The 21659-nt window shown below is 49.7% G+C and overlaps 1 protein-coding gene across 5 annotated transcripts in view; it reads left to right on the forward strand.

Annotated features, from left to right (window-relative positions):
- Ubtd1 (ubiquitin domain containing 1) overlaps positions 1–21659 on the forward strand; it is a 51154-nt gene that overhangs the window by 20127 nt on the left and 9368 nt on the right. Inside the window, exons 1-2 of one of the 5 annotated variants that reach the window (XM_087564091.1) lie at positions 8644–8727; positions 16591–16648. The gene's annotated coding sequence lies outside the window, so the exon portion shown is untranslated. 5 annotated transcript variants of the gene reach the window in all.

Genomic DNA, 21659 nt, shown 5'->3' on the forward strand with positions numbered 1-21659 from the left:
CACAGAGTTACTTAACGATTATATTGCTTAACTTTGTGTTATTGAAATAGACGTGGTCTTAGGCAGGACTTCTATTCCCGCACAAACATCATGACCAAGAAGCAAGTTGGGGAGGAAAGAGTTTATTCAGCTTACACTTCCACATTGCTCTTCATCACCAAAGGAAGTCAGAACTGGAACTCAAGCAGGTCAGGAAGCAGGAGCTGATGCAGAGGCCATGGTGGGATGTTACTTACTGGCTTGCTTCTCCTGGCTTGCTCAGCTCGCTCTCTTATAAAACTCAAGACCACCAGCTCAGGGACAGCACCACCCACAATGGGCTGGGTCCTTCCTCCTTGATCACTAATTGAGAAAATGCCATACAGCTGGGTCTCATGGAGGCATTTCCTCAACTGAGGCTCCTTTCTCTGTGATAACTCCAGCTTATGTCAAGTTGACACACAAAACCAGCCAGTACAAGTATGTAGCCCAGGGTGGTCTGGAAAGCTGCATAACCCAGGCTGGCCTTGAAGTCATAATCCTCTTGCTTCAGCCTCTCAAGTCCTGGGTCACGTGCTATTATGCCCAACGTGTGTTCCTTAACTCTTTTTCCCCCTGAGATAGGGTTTCCTCTGTGTATCCCTGGCTATCCTGGAACTCAATGAGGCTGACCTCAGACTCACAGAGATCCTCTTGCCTCTGCCTCCTGAGTATGAAATGAAATGCATGTGCCACCACCACCTGGCTCATTCATTAACCCTTAACGCCTCAGTTTTTTCATATCTTAACTGATGGTGACTGGCACCAAGCTCATAGAGTAGCTATGAGGAGTAAATGGAGTAATCCCACTGCCTGGCATCTAGGTGTACTCAGTCGCGTGCCCACAGTAGACACTGTTGTCATCTGCCCCGCCTGTCTTGTCTCCATTAGATCAAGGGTCCTGGGGCCCTGAGTGACTGACTGTGGCTTTGATAGATGCATGGATGGAGCATACACTCCATAGGAAGAGACAGTGGACTCAAAGGCAAGTGAAGGTTTAAGGTCAAACTATGTGGGAGGCATGAACCCCAGAGCCTCCATGAAGAGGCAGCATTGAGTTTGCCATAGTATTGCTTTATGGAGTGACCAAGACCTAAATCATTGGAGGGAAGGTCCCTGTGCAGTACAACAGTGACCCTGCAGGACCCTGTGGTACCTGGCTCATCCGTGGTGCTTAGCACTACTGAGATTGAAGAGATCCCCTCTGGCACCTTACCAGATAGATGTGTTCAAATTCTAACACAGGTTTTTGGCTCCTTTCCCAAGACATGGCATCTGTACATTAGCTGCCCAGTGACAGCCATGAGGGGATGTTTGAGGAACTTGAAATTATGCCGTCAAGAACTGGGCACTGCTTAGCAAGAAACTACAAGGACTTTGATGGAGAAGACTCTATTAAGTCTGCCCTAAACTGTCACCAAGGCTCTCTTAGCACTCTTTCCCTAGCATGCAGTGCACATAGCACTGTGTCCAAGCTGTGTACACCCCCACAGAACTCCCATGTTAACCCATGAAGTGGATTATCTCCCTTCAATAAGGGAAGAAGTCAGGGTTGGGGATTTAGCTCAGTGGTAGAGCGCTTGCCTAGCAAGCACAAGGCCTTGGGTTCGGTCCTCAGCTCTGAAAAAAAAAAAAAAATAAGGGAAGAAGTCAGAGCCCAGGTAAATGTTGCACTCTTAGTTTTAAGCAGATCCATCTGACCCATGGCACACAGTTATTGAGTGATTTGAACCCTACACAGGCTTCCTGCCTGGAGAGTATTTGTGTGATTTTTGTAGGTAGAGTTACCACCCATAGATGGAACTTCCTGGAAGTTAAGTTTTCTGTTCCCCAAAAGAGAGAGCTTAAGAAAGCAGTCTAAAATTGGAACAAACTGCCTCTGGGGAGCAGAGCTCAGGTCTGCTCAGGGGCATGCTTGCATCAACTGGGGCATCTAGGACCTTTCTAGCTCCAACAGGATCTGGTTCTGCAAAAGAGAAGAAGCCCTGGCCCACAGCCCGGCAGTAGCTGTTTCTGAAGGGTGCAGGAAGGGTCAGCCTCACAGGCATGAACAGCAGGCTCTAGGCCTCCTAGGCCTCCTTACAGAAGAAGCCCACTCTGGATCTCTGGTTCCCCTTCTTTGAGGATTGGTCCAGTCCCCTCCAACAGGAGCTTGGCATCATTGTGTACCTCTTCAGAGCCAATTATATACCCACCTGGCCAGGTGTCTAGACATGGCATGGAAGTTGGCACTGGGACGGATCTGAGAACAGGGTGTGCCTACTCTGTGCTGCTGTCGCTAATCAGCTAGTCCTGGGATTGTGGAGCTTCAACTTTGCATAACTGAGCTGGTTATTCTTTGACCTTTGCTTGGCCTCATTGACTTTCCGTAGGTACATTATTGGTTTGGAGGTGCCTTCCAAAGCACCAAATGGGTAGGAACATTCTGTGAACCTCAGAGGCTGCAGTGATGGGAATCGATCCTGCAGATGAGTCTGCCTCTTCAGTGCCAGGGCTCTGGGGCAGAATATCAGAGTGGGAAAAATCCTACAGGCCATGCTGCCCAGCTGCCTACCCATGTGCACTTCCTCCACTTAGTGGCCTGGCCAGGTCAGCCAGACTTTCCTTGAGCAAGACTAGATCTCAGATGTACCAGTGAATAGGAGGTGCTTGTTCATGTCGGCCCATCCCTCTATAGCAGTGGTTCTCAACTGTGGGTTTGTGGGTCTCGTATCAGATATCCTTCATATCAGATATTTATATTATGATTGATAACAGTAGCAAAATTATAGCTATGAAGTAGCAATGGAAGTAACTCTTTGGTTGGGGTCACTCCAATCCAAGGACCTGTATTGAGAGACCCCAGCATTAGCAGCATTAGAAGTTTGAGAGCCACTGCTCTACAGCCTGTGTTTTGTTGCTACTTTATTGCTCAGGGCTGTGTCCTTGTGAGGACAGTTCTGTTATTCAGTAAAATTTCAGGAGCCTGAGTGTGCCCGCCTTGTGCGTGCCATGTGCTGGGTTTGTTCTGTTGGTTGGTGGCGTAGACACCAGCAGTCTGTCTTAGAGTGAGTGGTAGGAGTCAATGAGAGGCCAAATGACTTGCCTAAGCTACCCCAAACTTTTTGGATACCCTCAAAATGCTTGACTTGTCTTCTTGCTACCCAGACATATTTTGCCTCCTTTGTGGCCCACAGTATTTTCATTGCAACTTTTGAAGGGCTCTTTCTGAAGAGTAAAACTAGAACCATAGGCACCTTCTTCTTCAGAGTGTGCCTGGCCAGAGGGAGAATAGGGATAGCTATGAAGGACCGTGTGGTACCAGGAACGGTGTCAGAGGTTGAGGGGAACCTGAAGCATACAGTAAGTGGTAATGTGACAGTTGTCTCTCTCAGAGGGACCTGACTGTGGAGACTAGGCTGCTCTGATAATTCCTAGGACCTGTCCTCTCTTCCCCTCCCCCTTCCCTTCCCTCCCCTCTCCTTCTCTTCCCACTTCCCTCCCCTGTCTTCTCGCCCCCTCCTCTCTCCTCTCCTGCCATCCCCTCCCTATCTCCCTTTCCTTCTCTTTTCCCTTCCCCTCCCTTCTTTTCCCCCTCTCTCCCCTACCCTCCCCTTTTCTTCTTCCTGCCAGTAATGAAACCTAGAGCCTTGTATGTACTAAGCAAGGGCTCGTCAACTGAGTTACATTTCTGTCTTCCCCTAGGTCTCCTGTAGAGGTCTTTTATCCTCTTCCTGTTTCTTGTCTGCCTCCCTGTTTTTCCTTCGGATGAGGCATTCTTGAGCTAATAGGTTCTTCTAGCTGCCCTAGCATTTCTTGTCTGCCTAAGTAAAGATCTAGAGATATTGAGATTTTGCCTCCTTGACACATCATACTTCTATGTATTATTTACCTCCTGGTTCCACTGCCACCAACCCTTTCAGAGCATCCTGATTGTGCCCAGGAACTTTAACATCAGAACTACAGTCAGACACACTGCGCTCAGCCTGCCATCCTTCTAGACATTTGTCTTGTGTAATAGTCACATCTTACAGACACCTTGACCCTCAAGGACAAGTCTGGTGCTAGCAAGACGACAAGAGGATGACACTTAGGAACAATAAAAAGAAACAACCATTTATGGAGTACCTTGCAAGCCCAGGCATGTTCTGTGCTCTCTCTAACGTTGAGAGGCACCATCACCATCTCTGCCTCACAGATTGAGTACCAAAGCTTGCTCAGGGTCACAGAGCCACTGAAAGGGTGGGATCCAAATATGGAGTTTGTTCTGCTAGGCTCCCTTAGTTGTGACACCTTTTAGCCATGTGGTTAAAGGAGATACACTCTAGCTGCCAGACAGGGCTCAGTGATCACATGGTTAGGCACGTGGCTGGGAAGGGAGTGGCTTTTGTATTTCTTATGGATGTGACTCAGTGGTCTCTAGGATATAGGTTCAGAAGATCTGGGCGTGGAGTGAAAACAAGTGGTAATAGTGTAGTAGACCCAGAATTGTCTCCTGCAGTAACACCTCAGTGGAAGGAGGTTGTATCCCCTCCTGAGCCAAACCCTGCCCTAAGTCAGCCATGGATGTGAGGAAGGCCAAAAGTAGGATTAACATAAGATTTGGGTGAATTAACTTTTTCCTTAAGCCTTTGTGATAGTTCACTTGCTATTACTGTAACAAAGTACCTGAAATAATTACCTTAAAATGAAAAAAGGTTTTATTGGCTCATAGTTTGAGGGGTTTCAGTCTGTGCTTTTTTGACTCTGCCTGTTGGCAGAGGAGGTCTGTTCATGGTAGCCAGGGTCCCAGAATTTTACCTAGTACACTCCACCTCTTAAAGGTTCTACCGAGCCCCAGGAGTGCCACAGGCTGGTGACCAAGCCTGTAACACAGAAGTAACTTGAATTCCTTTCAGATATGAATACCACATCCTTTTTACACCATGAGTCAGGCCTTTACACCCCTCACAGCTCTTACGTTGCCCTTCCCACCTCTGCCCTTGCCTCTTTTAGTTCCATGGGGGCCTTTGCCATGGCTTGCCTACTGTCTTTTTTTTTTTTTTTTTTTCCCCCCGGGGCTGGGGACCAAACTCAGGACCTTGCGCTTCCTAGGCAAGCGCTCTACCACTGAGCCAAATCCCCAACCCCTTGCCTACTGTCTTTGTCTCGTCTCCTGTGACCGTCCTAAACTTTAGTGGATTGGTTGGGAATCAACACTCATTGTTCCCCCAACTAGCCAGGCACTAAGAAAAGGGGTTTTGGTTTATTTCAAGATTGTGTGTGTGTGTGTGTGTGTGTGTGTGTGTGTGTGTGTGTGTGTGTGCGCGCGCGCGCACGTGTACTCCTGAAGTTCAGAAGAGGGCATTGGATCTCCAAGAGTTGGGGGTCAAAAGTGGTTGTGAGCTCTCTACTGTAGATGCTGGGCACTAAACTTGATCCTGTGGAAGAGTAGCAAGTGCTCTTTACCACTGAGCCATTTCTCTGCTCCACTTAGAGAGGTTATGAAGACAGTGGTGGCTTCGGGTATTCAGCCCAATCTATGAAGGCAGGTGCCTTTGTTAGTGTGTGGCCCCACTGCTGTGTCACAGGAGCCCAAAGACAGTAGCCTAGTGAAATCCCCAACCCCATCTGGGCTGCTCTTAACTGGAATTAGCCAGTCCTCAGGGCCACATTCTCTTGACTCCTAACCCATTGTGGCTTCTCTTTCCACACCCTGCACTCTTCTGCTCTTGTGGTCTTCCTCTGACCCCAAACCAGTGAAACCCAAACCCCACCTGTGTCTCTTTTTTCTAGCTATTGACCCTTGGCATCTTTGTTTACCAATCAGAAATAACTTGGGACAGGGTCACTGAGCGTTTTATGTGTCTATGTGTAGGGGCCCAATATTAGCATTAAAATATAAATAACATTAGACCAACCCACTATATTTTAGGATTTTTTAGAAATATGTCTGTGTCTATGAGTGTACAGTCTGTGTGTGTGTGTGTGTGTGTGTGTGTGTGTGTGTGTGTGTGTGTACCTGTAGAGGCCAAAAGAGTGCGTTGGATCCCTTGGAGCTGGGGTTGCAGACGCCTGTGGTCTGCCTGAAGTGGCTGCTGGACACTCAGCTTGGGTCTTCAGGAAGAAGTGAGTTGTACTCTTTAACCCCTGAGCCATCTCTCCAGCCTCTGCCTTACAGGCATTGGCCAGTCCTGGAGGGGAATGTTTCTGTTGTTGTTGTTTTTAGATTTATTTATTTTATTTATATGAGTGCACTGTAGCTGTCTTCAGACACACCAGAAGAGGGCATCAGATGCCCATTACAGATGGTTGTGAGCCACTGTGTGGTTGCTGGGATTTGAACTCAGGTCCTCTGGAAGAGCAGTCAGTGCTCTTAACCCCTGAGCCATCTCTCCAGCCTCTGTCTTACAGGCATTGGCAAGTCCTGGGAGTGTTTTTGAGCAATTGAGTGACATCACTATCAATAAGGAAGATGGGTTAGAACAAGGAGAGTGCTCGGCCTGCTGCAAAGCCCAGGTCCTGCTGAGGTAGAGTACCTATTCCAGAAACAATCCTTTCATTCAGAACCTCATAAGGGTGCTTCCGGAGTCCTTTGTCCTGACTGTGGAGGGAACAGGAGCTGACCTCTGACCCCTGTTGGGCCTGAGCACTAAATCACATCTGGGCACTACTGGTAGAAATGGGAGTCCAGAGTCTTTCTGGAAAGCAGTTTGGCAAAAGGACCAAGAACCCTAAAAATATCCTTGCTCTTTGACCTAGAAATTCCCCAGTGAGAATTCTGTCACAGGGAACCAAGCTGAAATGTGCCCAAAGCTTTATGTGTGAGGACTTTCATCTCAGTGTAGGAAATTAGAAACATGCTGGGAGAGCTTAGTGGTTGGGTATGCACCTGCCTTAGTTATGTCTCCAGCCGGGGTTTTAGGAAACTGAGTTATCTGATATGTAACCAAACCCAGCCCTCCATCCCATCTCCATTCAGACTGCCTGCCGCAAAGACCTTACACCGCTAGGCCACACAGGCCCCTTGTCCATCACAGCAGCTCAGAACCCCAACACCATACCCTTTTCTTGGGGCCCATACTGAGCCATCAGCATGTCCCCTTCTGCTTTACCTCGTCAGAGGTCCTCCATCTCTGGGGCAGTGTCAGGCAGTGTTCTTGGCCCAGCAGTGCCCCAGCCCTGCCCAGAGACTGCATCTCTGTGCTCTGCACTTGTAACCTGATCTCTCACTGGCTTTCCAGTCTGTCTCCCTGACTGCTGGCTCTGACCTTGACAGTGTCTGACTCTGACCACAGTCCCACACCTAGGGCTTCATACTTCATATTTCGACTGAGTGAGTGAGTGAGTGAGTGAATCAAGGATACTTAGGAAGTACATGAAATCTAAATAAAATTAAAAAAAATCCTGCTGTCTTTATTTCCCAGGCTCACCCAGAGAGCACTCACTCTGTGCTTCCCATGCTGTGTGGTAGGCCCTATACCAAATGCAATTCTCCAAAGCCAGACAACATCCTCCATTCATTCATTCATTCATTCATTCATTCACTCACCCCGGCACAGCCAGGCGGGCATCTGAATTTGTATTGAGCTGCCATAGGTGAATCTGACTAGCAGCAGGGTTTTGGGATGCACTGAGTTGGGAGCTGGCATCAGAGTGAGGCTCTTACAATGCTACAAGTTTCTGTTATGCACACTGTATGATCCCAGCGGTGCATGTGAATTGAGAAGAAGAAAATACCTCAGAGTGGCTTTGCTAGCTATTTTCAGGTGATAGAATACAGGTGACTTAACGTTTTTCTCTTTTTGTTTCTATTAGGCAATTTCTCTGTGTGGCATTTGTCATTTTTAAAACTGAGGAGGAAGGACTGGGTGAGGGTTCCTTACTGTATTAGTATTACAGGGTGTGGACTGCGCTTCCTTCTGCAGCTTCTACAGTCCGGGGGCTGAGCGCAGGCATATACAGCCCAGTCTACAACCTGATCCTCTCATCCAGGAAGAATGAGATAGTTCCTAGGTCAAGGGCAGGTTACCTACTGCCCAAGGATCCAAAGAAAGAAGGGGGCATGGCTAATGTGACAGACCCAAGTGTGATGGGATTTTGCTTGAAAATGTACCGGTGATGGGGCTGGAGAGATGGCTGCCAGTTAAGCACATCTGCTGCCCTCATGGAGGATCCAGGTTTGATTCCACCTGGTGGCTCACCACCATCTGTAACTCCAATTCGATGTCCACAGGTACCACACACACACACACACATGATGCACAGACATACATGCAGGCAAAACACTTGTACACATATAAATAAAGAAAAAAAAAGCCTTCACTGAGGCCAGCCTGGAGTACAGTGGGGGTGGAACCTAGGGCTACATGGGGCCTAGACAGCAGAGATGGTGACACTGGGCTCTAGGTAGTTGACTGGCTTAGCAGGCAGTTGGAAGGTCAGCCAAGTGGGATGCCATTATTAGGAGGGTAGGACAGTGGAGAAGGTGCATGAACTGACTGGTTTGCTGGGAGGGAGCCTCCAAGCCAAGGTGCTCTCATCTTTGCTCAGAGCAGCCCAAGCAGGTGAAGCTGGCTGACTTGTTATCTATTGCCACCCACCTCTCCCAGCCTCTTCTGCGTTCTCCCTAATGTGTTCTCATCTTGGCTTTTGCTCTTTCTCCAGCTTTCTGTCCTTGCTTTTGGAGGGGCAAGATGGAGCCTTGCACATCTTTGAGGTCTTCGTGTACCATGTGGTTCCTGGCCCAAGGTTAGAGTCCACTGAGGCAGGGGTGCTTTGCACTTAACCACTTTCCCAGCAGGAAATGTCAAGGCCCAGTGTAACATAGAGGGCTCTCTCTGGCTTTGTGACTGGCGCCTGCCCTGTGCTTCCCTGGGTCACCAAGGCGACTAAATGCTCACTTGCAAGCGAATAATATCCCTGGTCAGGGCCGCCAGCCTTAACCGAGCTGAAACCAAGAGGATGCCTTCCCCACCAGCTCTGAGGCGCGCCCACAGGGCTCTCTGTCCTTTTGGTAGCTCTAGTGAAAACAGATAGCTCCTGCTGCCTGGCACTGTTGGCACCGCCTCGCCCTCCCCTCTCTTTTCACCTCGCCCTCCCCTCTCTTTTCACCTCGCTCTACAGCCTAGCTGGCATCTATAGCAGGGAGTAGGTTTGGGACAGGTGATCTAGTGCACAATTAGCAGCTGCAGCCTGTTTGCAGGGGTACCTTCTTCTCAGGCTGTTTTCTCCTGGGGGACTCTTTTCTCCTGGGTTTGATAGAGGGGCTCCTGTCTCCTAAGCCACCCCCTCAAGGGAGGGGCCCAGGGAGGCTGCTCTGGCCAGTGTGGACCAATGGAGCACTCCTGAGAGAATGAGGCTTGACCTGTCTGCCCTGCCTCTGCATAGCCCCACCCATCCCCAACTGACTCAGCTCTCTCTTGACACAGATCCTAAGCCCTTGTCAGACTAGTCTCAGAAAGGACAGGTGATATGGGCTGTGACCAGCAGCCCCAGGCTAGGCAGGCCCTATGGCCTTCTACTCCCTGAGACCTTACAGCCTGGAGCATCTATAACTCCTCTGGCCATCCAGTTGTCAGTCTGCCTTCTGCTAAGAGACTGTTCCACCAAGAGTGGTGGCAGGTATTCTCTGGTATTCCTGTCCCCACCAAGCTCATTGTCACCTTTTCTCAGGAGAGCTGAGCATCACCTCCCCTGTGTGATTCACCTCCGGTTCATTCTCTTAAGTCATTGAGCACCCGTACATGTCAGGTGCTCCTGCAATGTGCAGACTCAGTTCTGCCCCAAACCCCATTTTTGTTTAGGTTTTGGTTTGTTGTTAGCTTTTAAGACAACAGTCTTGCTTTGCTACCCAGGCAGGCTTGCAAGTGCAAGACTCATTTAATCTTTCTGCCTCGGCCTCCAAGTGTATGCACTGCACCTACCTTCCTCATAGCTGATCTGAGGCATGTGTCAGAGAAAGCAGCTTAAATCGAAGCTTTAGTTGATCCAAGACGATCAGTAAGTTTTTCTACAACTAAAGATCCAGCTGGGCTGTCTCAAACTTGTCATAGCAGAGGTCTCCATTGCCCCACATGGTTTCAGATTCTCTACTAAACTTCATTTAGATGAATGCTAAAGGAACATACACGCTCAGGTACATTGTCTTCAAAAAGCCCACCTGTGCACAGACATGCTTCTTAGAAAAGTCAAGGCCTACCCACCAGCCCTCAGTGGGAAGGTTGGTATGCATTCATCCAGATTTTCTTCCTTGCAAGTACCAAACCTGAGCTTATTAGAGTTGCCAGTCTTGTTGGGAAACAGACCAGCTTGACAGGACCACTAACTGACCGCTGGCGGTTACCCCAGCTCTGACATGTGCCGGGTAGAGGTGTTGTGGGACACAGTTCTTACCCACCTCCCTCCATATTGCTCTGTGTCAGTGCTTTAGCACTTGGTTGGCAAAGGTGTGACCCCCCCCCCTTTAAGGGTGACACAGTGTAGGCATGAGGGACAGCTCACCAGGGGCTGTGTGCTTCTGGGTTTTCTGGCCTTTCTCTGGCCTTCTCTCTCACCTCTTCTGCTCTATCTCTCTCCTTAAGCCCCTCTCAGTCCAGGCACACCCATCCTTTTAGATTTGGATCCTGTCAGTCCATTAAGGCTTCTACTGGGCTAGAGTTTGAGTTGTGACATGCCAGCATTCCCATCATTAAGAAGTTAACCCGTAAGCTAAATAGAGTAACACATACCGGTACCCCCAGCTCTCAGGAGGCTGAAGCAAGAGGATCACAAATTCTAGACCAGCCTAGGCTACACAGAGTGTCCCTGCTCAGCCTGGGCTACACAGTGAGACCCTGTCACAAAACAAAACAGCAAACCACTTACTGAGTTACCTGAATGATGTTGGAGATACCTACTTTTGAGGCCCGGGAGACAGAGGCAATAAGAGCTTTGTCTTGACAAAGTTGGGAGTTTTCTTTAGTGCTCCATGGTGACATAACCAGTTAAACTGGAGCTGATTGAGAGAGGCACAGAGATTGAAAACAAACAAGCAAACAAACAGAATTCCAGGGCAGTCCAGTGAGTGCCAGCTAGAGTTCAGTTTAGAAGTGACCCCAATCGCCATGCCACACCACAGGCATGCATTTAGATATTTATAGAGTCCTCATTTATCCACAAAGAGCGTAAGTAGGCGGACTGTGGGATGGGGCAGGGCACCATTAGACCTTGCAAGGTCCAGGTCAATCCATCCAGGTCATCCTGGTCCTGCTGGCTGCCTTGGCCCACCTGACTGAAGGCCTCTGCTTCTCCCATTCCTGCTATATGAAACATTTCTTCCAAAACCAAGGTTCCAAGGTCCTGTCTCCTACAGTAAGTCTTCCCAGACATGCCCCAGTCCTGCCTTTGATTTCTACAGCCTTTTGAGTCTCCTTTATGTCAACCATTGCTAGTCATCCATCCATCCATCCATCCATCCGTCCATCCATCCATCCATCCATCCGTCCATCTGTCCATCCGTCCGTCCATCCGTCTGTCCACCCGTCCGTCCATCCGTCCATCCATTTATCATCTACCCAGCCACCCAAGGAACACTGAAAACTCAGTCTGTGCCAGGGACCTAGACAGCTATGAAGGAGAGATCAGGCCCTGCCCTAGAGAGGCTTCTTCCAGTAGTGTGGAGATGGGATCAAGTTAGTGAGTTACCAGTGGCTGAATTAGGAGGAGAGCTGAGGTAGGGAGTAGGGAGGCTGCTTGTCGTGTTGGAAGGGAGGACCTCTCTGAGGAGGCAGTCCTTAGGCTTTGGATATTCTTAAGGTAATTAAAATGTCAGCTTCACTTCCCAGGCCCTTAAGGGCTTGGCAAGGTCTTTAACCCAGGGGGTGCTCAGGAATCAAATGTTGAAATGAATCTGGGCCATGACCCTCTTGTCTGTGCCTGAACACCCTAGCAGCCAATAACCAACTGTTTCCCTGCCTTCAGGCCTCCTGGCTCTACCCCGTTGTCATTTGAGAACCGAGAATTGGGTTACCTGGGAGGAGGGGGTGGGGAGCAGGGTCCTCAGAACTAGAAGGTGGCCCAGTATGGAGCTTCAGGCTGACCCTGTCAGCACAGGGATCAGGATGGCTGCAGAGCTGGCCCACAGGCTCCTGGGTGGTTCTTTTACACAGACACTTCTGTTTTCATCATTACCCCTAAGGGAAACTGAGGTCCAGAGCGTGCTTTTATAGCAGCAGCAGAGGCCAAAGTTGGGCAGTCTGCTGTGTTGGCAGGAGGGTGAAATGCGGGGGCTGAGGCTGCCTCCCTCCCTGCCAGAGTCTGTCACACAGGGTCAGGTGTGGAGGCCTCAGAGGTGAGCAGCCCTGGGTTCCAGCCACTGCTTTGATAGATGGGGGAGGCAGTGGGTCAGGGCGCATGCTCCCTCCCCGCAGACTGGCTGCATGCCTCCGTGCTTGTTCCTACCTATTGGATGCTTGTTTCAGCTTTGAATTTGCATATTTATTTATTGTATGTTTATATATTTTTAAAAATGTGCCAGGGCACACATTCCAAGGATTTCCTAAATTATTCAGATATTTTCATAACAACAAGCGTGAGCTTACTGTATCATTTGCGCAATTGTGCATCATTTGTGTGATTCAGTCTCAGCTGAGTCAAGGTGATAAGCTTGTCTGGTCGGAGGCTTATTCTCATCTCACTGCCCACTGCTCAGCCCCACCAGACCAGCGAATGACTGAGTGGTCTAAGCAGTTTCCACTCTAACTGGCTGGGGACGGAGGGGGTGTACACAGACTGGGGAGTGGAGAGGCTCCTTAGTCTTGCAACCCCCCCTCCCCGTGTGTGTGTGTATGGTGTGTGTGTGTGTGTGTGTGTGTGTGTGTGTGTGTGTGTGTGTGTACACATATCACAGCACAGACGGCTTGCCTTGCAGCTTGGGCAGGGCTGTGTTTTGGAGAGCCAGGAGTCCTTACAGGCTTTCCAGTGAGCGGACTGGAGTTGAATGGGAAAGAGAAGCAGCTACGAACTGTGGTGCAGAGGAGCCCAGTAAGAATCCCAAGCGGCTCTGCCCAGACCACTTGATACAGGAAGGGCCTGCCATGTAATCTCCTGGTCTCGGAGAGCATCTCAACTGAGATGTCCCTGTCATACAGCGCTGAGTTAAATGGTGCCCAGCGCAGCTCCCACTGAGCAGTTCAGGGAAGGTACTGCCAGTGGGAGCTGAGGCTCGTGTACTCTGAAGCCTGTGGTCTTCATGGAGCTATCAGGAGGAGTGGTGTATGCACTCCACCCCCTTCCCCAAAACTGCTTCACTGTGCCTGCCTCAGAGAACAGCTTCTTTGAAAGCCTTCTGCTACCTTCTTTGGGGGTGTATATGGGGATAAGAGTTTGCAGTTTTTAAAAAGGAAAGAAACAAAAGCCCAGTCTCATACTGTTCCTTAAACCAGGCCTCACCTGCCCATCAGCCCATTTTGTAGGCTAAGGAGACTGAGCAGGAGGAGCATGGAGATTTCCTGCTTCAGTTTGGAGACCCTGCTTTGTGGCCTAGAGGCCTGCGATGTGCTTTGTGAGAATGCCGGGGAGCGGGGGTGGGGGGGTTGCTACCCTTCTATTCCCTACACGTGTCAGGACCCTCCAGGATACATATCACTGTTGGCTCTCTGTTCTCCAAGACCACTTCTTTAGGCATTGCCAAAACAAATACCTTAGGATACCAGGACAGCCTCTCTGGCATTTCCATGACTGACTGGGCACAGCCAGCGCCTCTGGTCTTTGTGCCCACTGAGGAGAAGTTGCTACCACTCATCTGAAGACGGAGGACATGGGGCTACTAGAGTTGGGGCTATTGTCTCATCCAGAAATCTGCATCCTGTTATCCCCCTGTGGAAGGAGTAGGAGGCTCTGCTCACTGAAGACCTGGCTTTTGTTTCTGATTGCTTTATGGTTCTTGCTGTTTGGGTATGCAGTCTTGCTATGTAGCCCAGGCTGGCCTTACATTCAAGATGCCCTGCCCTGGGCTCCCAAGTACTTGGGTCATAGGACTGTACCACACTGTCAGTTTATGGATGTTGAGATTAAGGTCCAGAGGTTTGGCTGCCCTAGGTCACATTTATGAAGCTGGCTTCAAGGAGTAGACCCAGGTCTTGTGATTTCAAAGCTGCCTTTTGATGTTGTAAACACTTTAGTGTTCTCACCTTCCCAGCCCAGCTAGTAACTTACTGAGCCAGCCCCTGGAGCCTGTGACTATTGGGGGCCCAAGCTGAGATAGGTTTTCTTGCCAGAACAGCCACCCAGCCTAGCAGCTATTGTGGCCGGATATGTCCTGGAACACCCAGGGGATAGAAGGATGGACTTTATTTGTGCACAGCTCCAGGTGGGAGCCCCCTGTGGACTGCCCACCCAATTCTGGCAAGTGTGTTGCCTGCCTGTGAGTCACACAGACACTAATGAGTCAGATTTTACCCCTTCATTCTGGAGCAGCTGGGGAGGAGTGGGGTTTTCTTGGGAACCAGGTCCCTCTCTCTGCTCTCCTACTCACTCCCCTGCCTTGGAACTGATTGTTTTCTATGCACACAACCACATCTTGGACCTAGAGAAGAGTCCTATGTGTCCTCATAGGAGAAAGTGTCTCAGCTCTGGCCACACTGGTCGGGCCTCAGGCTGAGTGGAGTCAGAAAGAGGGAGAAGTGAAAGGGCCTGCCAGCCTTAGAGGTAAGGAGTGCAGGAAGCCCATCCGAGTTGTCTCCCTGCAGATTCGTGTGCCCGGGCTGGGGCTTGGTTTGTTCTCTCTGCAGCGGTAACTGCCCTCTGGATATGCATTGAGGTTCTCCCAAGCACAGGGTCTCCCCTGAGCTATCCCTTACTGCTATTAGCCAGCCCGACTGTCCAGATGGTCAGCCTCAAGCAGGCAAAGGGTTCTCCCAGAATGCCCCTTGCCAGGCCCTCACAGAGGCCTGATTTAAACACAGAGAAAGCAGCCAGCTTGGCCGTGTAGCAAGTTCCTGATCAGTGCTTCTTGGCATGGCTGTCTATTGGAACCATCTGGAGAACTTCTAAACCCCTGTGGTGCTGGGAGCAAGGAACAGACTCTAGAGCAATTAAGTCAGAGCTGTATCTCTCTAGGGGTGTGTGTGTGTGTGTGTGTGTGTGTGTGTGTGTGTGTGTGTGTGTGTGTGTGTGTGTGTGACATTTCTTGTGGACCATTCTGTATTGGTTCTCAAGAGCTTGTCCTCCAGTAGTTGACAGTCAGGCATTTGCTAGAACAGCAAAGCATGGGGATGTCCCAGAGTGTCCCCAGAGTTGGTGTTAGGACTTCAGGCCTGTCAGGAAAAAGGCTGTGGTCCTGGATCCTGATGGATTGAGGCTAGAAATCCTGACCCCTTAGTGCTACGGAAGAAAAGCAGGGGGCCCGAGGTCTGCCGGGCTGGTGAGTCAGACTGTAGAGGAAGGGGAAGGGATGAGTCAGGCACAGCTGCCCGCAAGGCCCAAACTTGGCTTTGGAGCATGAATGTGCTCAGTCAGTCTGCAAACTAAATGGTGTGTGTCCTACGCTGTGCTGCACGAGGAAGTGGGTGATGATCCTTGAAACAATGGGGTTCAAGATCTCAGAGCATTGAGCATCGGTGTGCATACTTTGAGCAGCTTGCAGAGGCTCTAGGTAGATAAAAGAGTGGCATTCATGTGTGGCAGATATGCGTGGAGGATCACACAGGGGAAGAGGACGTGGACTTCTCATTCCAAGTTTACTCCACTAAGAGTGCCACCCGGAAAGATAATGGCATAGAGATCCTTACTGGCTTCTGAACAAACTGCAGATTAAATTAAGCGAAGGTTTGAGAGGTATTGGAGCCTCACCAGGGAACACCACAATCGTTTTAGCTATGATCATACATGTAGGGCTTGTTTGTTTGTTTGTTTTGAGATAGAGTTTCATACAGTTCAGGCTGGTCTAGAACCCACTGTATAGCTGAGGATGATCCTGAACTCCTGATCTTTCTCCCTCCTCAACTGTTGTGATTACAGATGTGTGCCACATGCCCAGCTTGACCCCAGTAGTTTTGAACATGCTTGGTGTGGCGTTTGCTGTGGGGCAGAGATCTAGTGTACTTCGTACTAGGCCTCACCTCGGCTGTTCAGTCCTCTCAGTTAATCTAACTAAGCCAATGCCTAAGTGTTATTCATGGCGCTCTCCTGGTTCTTGTTCTCCGTATTTCATTCCTTCCAGTTAAGTCTGGGTACAGCACTCAGGCAGGCTTAGTTCCAGTTTAAGCCACGTTGAGAGGAGCTTTAGGGATCTGTCCGTGATGGCTAGATGCTCTCTTCGATGTTTGCCCCTTTCCTTTCCTGAGCACATGCAGCTTGTTCTTTGGCTTTTCTGCTGCAGCACATGACCTCATGCATTTCACCCCTGCGTTCTCCTGCACATTGAGGCAAAGAGCAAGAGTTTTCATGTTTTTCAAAACTGCAACTTCATGAAGAAGCTGACCTTAATTGCTTTGTTCTAATGCATAGTACTGACTTAGCTTGCCTATTAGAGACAGTTACTGGCACCATGTTTTGGGACTTTTAGAACTATGGGCCAAAATAGGCCTCTTTTCTTCCTTCCTAAATTACCTACTCTCTGCTCTTCTGTTATAGCAACAGAAAATGGACCAAGACAGTAGGCCAGGCTAAGCTGTGCTGTTGGGTAAGTCAGGTATAGTAAATGCATTTTTGTTTTATGCTGTTCAACATACAGGGGGCTTATCAATCTTCAGGTTTGTGTGTCTGTGTTCCATTCTCCCCAGTGAGGAGTAAGTAGAATTAGTGTTCGATTTCTGCCTTCAGATTTATCTAACAACGGAAGTAGGCTTCCACATGATGTCGTAATTGCCCAAGCAGGGTAGTTGTATGAGATAGGAGACTGGTCACTGTCGTAATTGCCCCAAGCAGGGTAGTTGTATGAGATAGGAGACTCCACCACTGAGCCCTAAGGGTAGTTGTATGAGATAGGAGACTCCACCACTGAGCCCTAAGGGTAGTTGTATGAGATAGACTGGTCTCCACCACTGAGCCCTAAGACAGCCGTGCTTAGTTGGCATCTAGCTGGTTCCTAAATCTGTGCTTCTTCATGCCTGCGAGGGGCCTGTTAGGCACTCAGTCCTAGGAGTGGTCTGGGGTCCAGGATTTAGAGCTGGGCTGGGCCTCTGACTCCTGTCACCTTGCTCCTGCTGTCTTGCTTGCTGCCTTGCCCACCTTAACCACTTGGTTTAGCTCCAGATATCTCCATGTTCCTGTTAGAACTTAGCCTGCTCTGTTGGTAGAATAGTTTAACAGAAGGAATTTATCTCACATACATAAACACACACACACACACACACACACACACACACACACTCTCTCTCTCTCTCTCTCTCTCTCTCTCTCTCTCTCTCTCTTGGGAAACAGATATAGGGTCCAGGGCAAGTCCTCTTACCAGATTCCTCATCAGAAAACGAAGGGCTAAGGCTATATGATATTAAAGTATCACTCTCAGCCCTACCTTTAATGCTGTGTGCTAATGGGATGGCATGTCTGATACCAATTAATATGGAGTCCAGAGTGGCACTTTAGGCATGGCTGGTACTCACTGGGTTTTCCCCTTTGATGGCAGCTAAGACATCTGGTCTACCTGTGTGAAAAACAGTGGCAAAGAGCTCTTCCCTCACTTTTCTCTCTCCCTCCTCCCCTCCCTCCCTACAGTCCCAAGGTAGCAAAGGGAGCTGGACAGATACAGGAGACCTTTCTAGCATCCCCCAAGAGCTCCTGATTTATTTATTAGCTGCCATTTCCCTCTTCTACACTAGGAAAAATGCTGGCCCTGTGCCATGAGACCTGCACGGGAACACAGCATCCATCAGGCCTGTTCTTTGTCCCTGTTAAACTTTACCTCCTTTAACCCTTCATTCTCCTGCACTTGGAAGTAAAGAGCAGGAGTTTTCAGGTTTGTTTGGTTTTTGGTTTTTTGTTTTTTAAATCACTGCCACTTCACTAAGACTCTGCTGACCTCTGACTGCATTGTGGTAACGCATGGTGTTGCCCTGCTTGGTTTCAGAGTCTTTTATTTAGGTATCAGGCAGAGTGGTCATACTTAGCCGTTACCGCAGCCCATGAAATGGTCTTTCTATGTGTGGGAACACCAAGCATAGGATGGTACCACGTTCCTGCAGGTGCTTGCTGCTCAGAGAGAGCCCCCTTCTGCCCCTCTCTGAAGGCCTTGGGAAAGAAAGCAGAGAGGTCGAAGTGTCTCCCTAGTTATCTGTGGCCAGAGAGTTCAGGTCAGGATCCTGGTTGCCCTTGAAAACAAATGTCAGTACGAGGTGAGGAGCAGAATGTAGTCACCACAGGAAAGGTAGAATTTTAGAAGTCTGCATGGACTTAAGTGTGGGGGTCTTTATCAACATCTGCTGTCTAATAGCGTTACGTCCTCGTCCCTCCAGACTGGCTTCAGCTATGAGCTGTTGGTCATATGGCATGTTAGACCACCCTCCTGAGGTGTGGGGGCTCTGTTTGTGCTCAAGTTCACATAGGTCAACTTTTCAGGAAGTGGCCAGTTCCCTAGTTGGTAACCAGGGTGGTTGGGTAGTGCCCACTTTGGCTTTCGCTTGACTTTCCAGGGGCCTGGGCTAGGGGCTCAGGCCGGAGGGCAGATAATGACATCTTTCCTAGTATACTCAGGGTGGCCTGCCTGTGAATGTGTACGTTGTGTCAGAGTAGTGAAAACACAGGCTGTGTTCTTGTGAGCCCCCTTGTCCTTTTCCATAGCTGCCTGAGACTTCTGGGGAAGGCTGTTTCTCTTGGCTACACTTGGAGCTCCCTTCACCGCAGAGGTTCCAGCCCTCCCTGGGCTTGGTTTTTGGCATCCAGCGCCTTCACTGAGCACTCTTGGCCCCCTCAGGCCCTCCTCTGTTCCCTCCCTGTCTTACAATACAGTACTCTTCCCAATTTGCAGGGTTTTCTTCCCAGTGATCCTGCCTTTTCCGTACTGTGTGCTCACTTTCATTTGTACCAGATGCTGATCCTGCCCCTGGGACCAGGAAGATAAACTTCAGGGCTCTTATAGCTTCAGGCACTGAGAAAGTGGCATTAAAGCATGGTGCTCTGGCTTGGTGCCATCCTGGAGCCAGACAGTGTCCTGGAGGACAGGCGTCTTCCTGCCTTGATCCTTCTGCCCTGCCTAGGACCACTTGAAACCCTCTGTACCCCAGGAGAAGATACAGGTTAGGATGTCTGGCTTGTCACTTAGCAACCAGCTCCACCCTTTCCTCTCCCTAAGCACCAGAGGTTGGCCCCAGGGAATGGGAGGCAAGGCCCACAGCTCTACTGAGAGCCCCAGCTGAATAGAGCTGGACCAGCACAGACTCCCTCTTCGTTCCCATCGAAGGTTACCAGAGCTCTGAGGGTCATCTCAGGCTACCTCTGGCTATAAATACTATCTTTCCTGAGGGATTACCTGGACTTTTCTCCTGGCTACATCTCTTAGGCTGGGCTGATCCTCTCAGGGCCAGTGTTTCTTTCTGACCTCTTATCCCCTTAGCCAGGTGGGTCACTGCAGACTTCTGCATTCAGCTGTGACTGCTGGGGACAGTGGGAAGAGTCAAGGGAGACTGAAGAATCTGTTCTAGTCAAATGGGCCCTGGCAGCTCAGACTGCTGGGATCAGGTGACTGTGATTCTTGCTTTCTTCTGTGTGGAGCTTCATCTCTTTTCAGCTAGCACAAGCCCAGGCGTGTCCATAATCAGGACTTCAGGGCAGGACACTTCTGGCCCCATCCTTGGAGCCAGGCCTGGGGTGGAGCTTGGTAACCGAGCATGGGAATCGCTGAGGGATTTCTGTAGGCATAAATAGGGCCAGCTCTTGGCTTGTCTTGGGAAGTGTCTGTTCCCTTCTGTTGGTCTCCAGCTCTGTATCACATCTCAGGGGCTCAGTTACTCTAGTCCCTGAACCATAGGAAGAATCTCCTGGGGTCTGAGATGAAGAAGCAAAGGGAAGGCAGGTGTGATGGCACATACTGTAATCCCAGTGCTCAAGAGCTTGAAGCAGAAATATATGAGTTGTAGGGCAGCCTGGGCTACAAAAACAAGATCCTGTGTACACATGCACATGGGCATGCACTCCATCCTGCTCTGTCAGTTCATTCACAGTTCAGCAGATATTTCTGAGAATCTGCATTGTGCTTGATACCCTCAAGACACTGGGTTACTGAGAGCAAGGCCAGGAAGTCTGCCATGCCCTTCCTGTTTCTGAGAACTCCTGTTCTACACAGTCATTCTGACTTAACAGTCTTAGTCAGGTGCTGGGAGTGACCACACACACACACACACACACACCACCACCACCACCACCACCACCACCACCACCACCACCACCACCACCATAGGTAATTTGGAAAGGACTTATAGTGTTCTCTTTCCAGCCCTCCTCTCACTGCCCTCCCTTTGGTGGTAGTGCCAGACACTACTCATTATCCAGGCCAAGCCACAGCGGCCACCATCATTATCCTCCCCCAACCCGACACCGTGCCCTCTTGCTTTCTCCTCTCCCTAAGTCAGCATGGCAGCCACTTTGGAGACTATATGCAGAGCTAATGTGTGTTAACCCGCATGCTATTATAGCATTTCCATTCCTGCTCTGCTGTGTTTACATAGGGATTTTTTTTCTGGCAGGGTGTGGGTTTTGAGGCAGGGTTTCATATAGTCTAGGCTGTCTTTGGATTCCATATACAGCAGAGAATGGCCATCTAGCTCATCCTGCCTCCACCACCTACATGCTAGGTTCACAGGTATGCACCCCACACGGAGGCACAGGTTGGGATTTTTAGTTTCCCATGCTGGGGATTGAGCCCAGGGCCAGGCACCTAGGCATTAGCTAGGTAATACTCTGTCATTGAGTTGAACCCCCAGGCTGTCCCCTAACCTCCATACTGCTTTGTGACCTATGCTTTCTCACACACATCATGCCTATACACGCGTGCGCGCGCGCGGGCACACACACACACACACACACACACACACACACACACACACACCTTGGTTTCAGGGATCAGACTTAAGTCCTTAGACTAGTGCAGCAAGTGTTTCTACCAGCTGGACCACCTGACCACCTGAGCTCTGTCAGCTCTGTCTGAGCTCTTCGCAGGCACCCCAGAAACTCCAGTTCAGGAGCTATGCAGTCGCTCAGAGGCTCCTGCCCTCCAGTCACACACACATCTGCCCAATCACAAGTAGCTTTTGCTGTTACCTGCTCATTTCAGTCATAGGAGCCCAGGACCTTGTACATGTTTCCTCTGCCTCCTCCCAGGGGATGTGCCTTGGCCATAATTACTGTGTTTACACTCTTTGTGGGCTACATCCTCTGCCCCAGCTTTGACTCTTAATGGAATCCTAAGTAGTCACCACTGTACGTGCTGCTGTTGGACCCTGCAGAACCAACCCTGGCCCAGGACAAAACTCACGATGCTACAGATGAGAACACTTTCCCTGCTCCCCACCATCCTCAGCTGGCTGCCAGAGCGCTCCAGCTTCTCTCTGGCTACCCCCAAAACACCATGTGTCCTCTGAGCTTATTAACCACTTCCATGGTAATCTGATTACAAACAATTAATTCTCATTAATTTTGAGAATTAATTTAATGAAAAACTTTGAGAATTTAACAACAAAAAAAATCACTGTCAACTGCCATTCATTTAT

Source organism: Rattus norvegicus, chromosome 1 (genome assembly GCF_021556685.1).
Source record: "Rattus norvegicus strain SHRSP/BbbUtx chromosome 1, alternate assembly SHRSP_T2T, whole genome shotgun sequence".
In the NCBI taxonomy this organism is placed as follows: domain Eukaryota; kingdom Metazoa; phylum Chordata; class Mammalia; order Rodentia; family Muridae; genus Rattus; species Rattus norvegicus.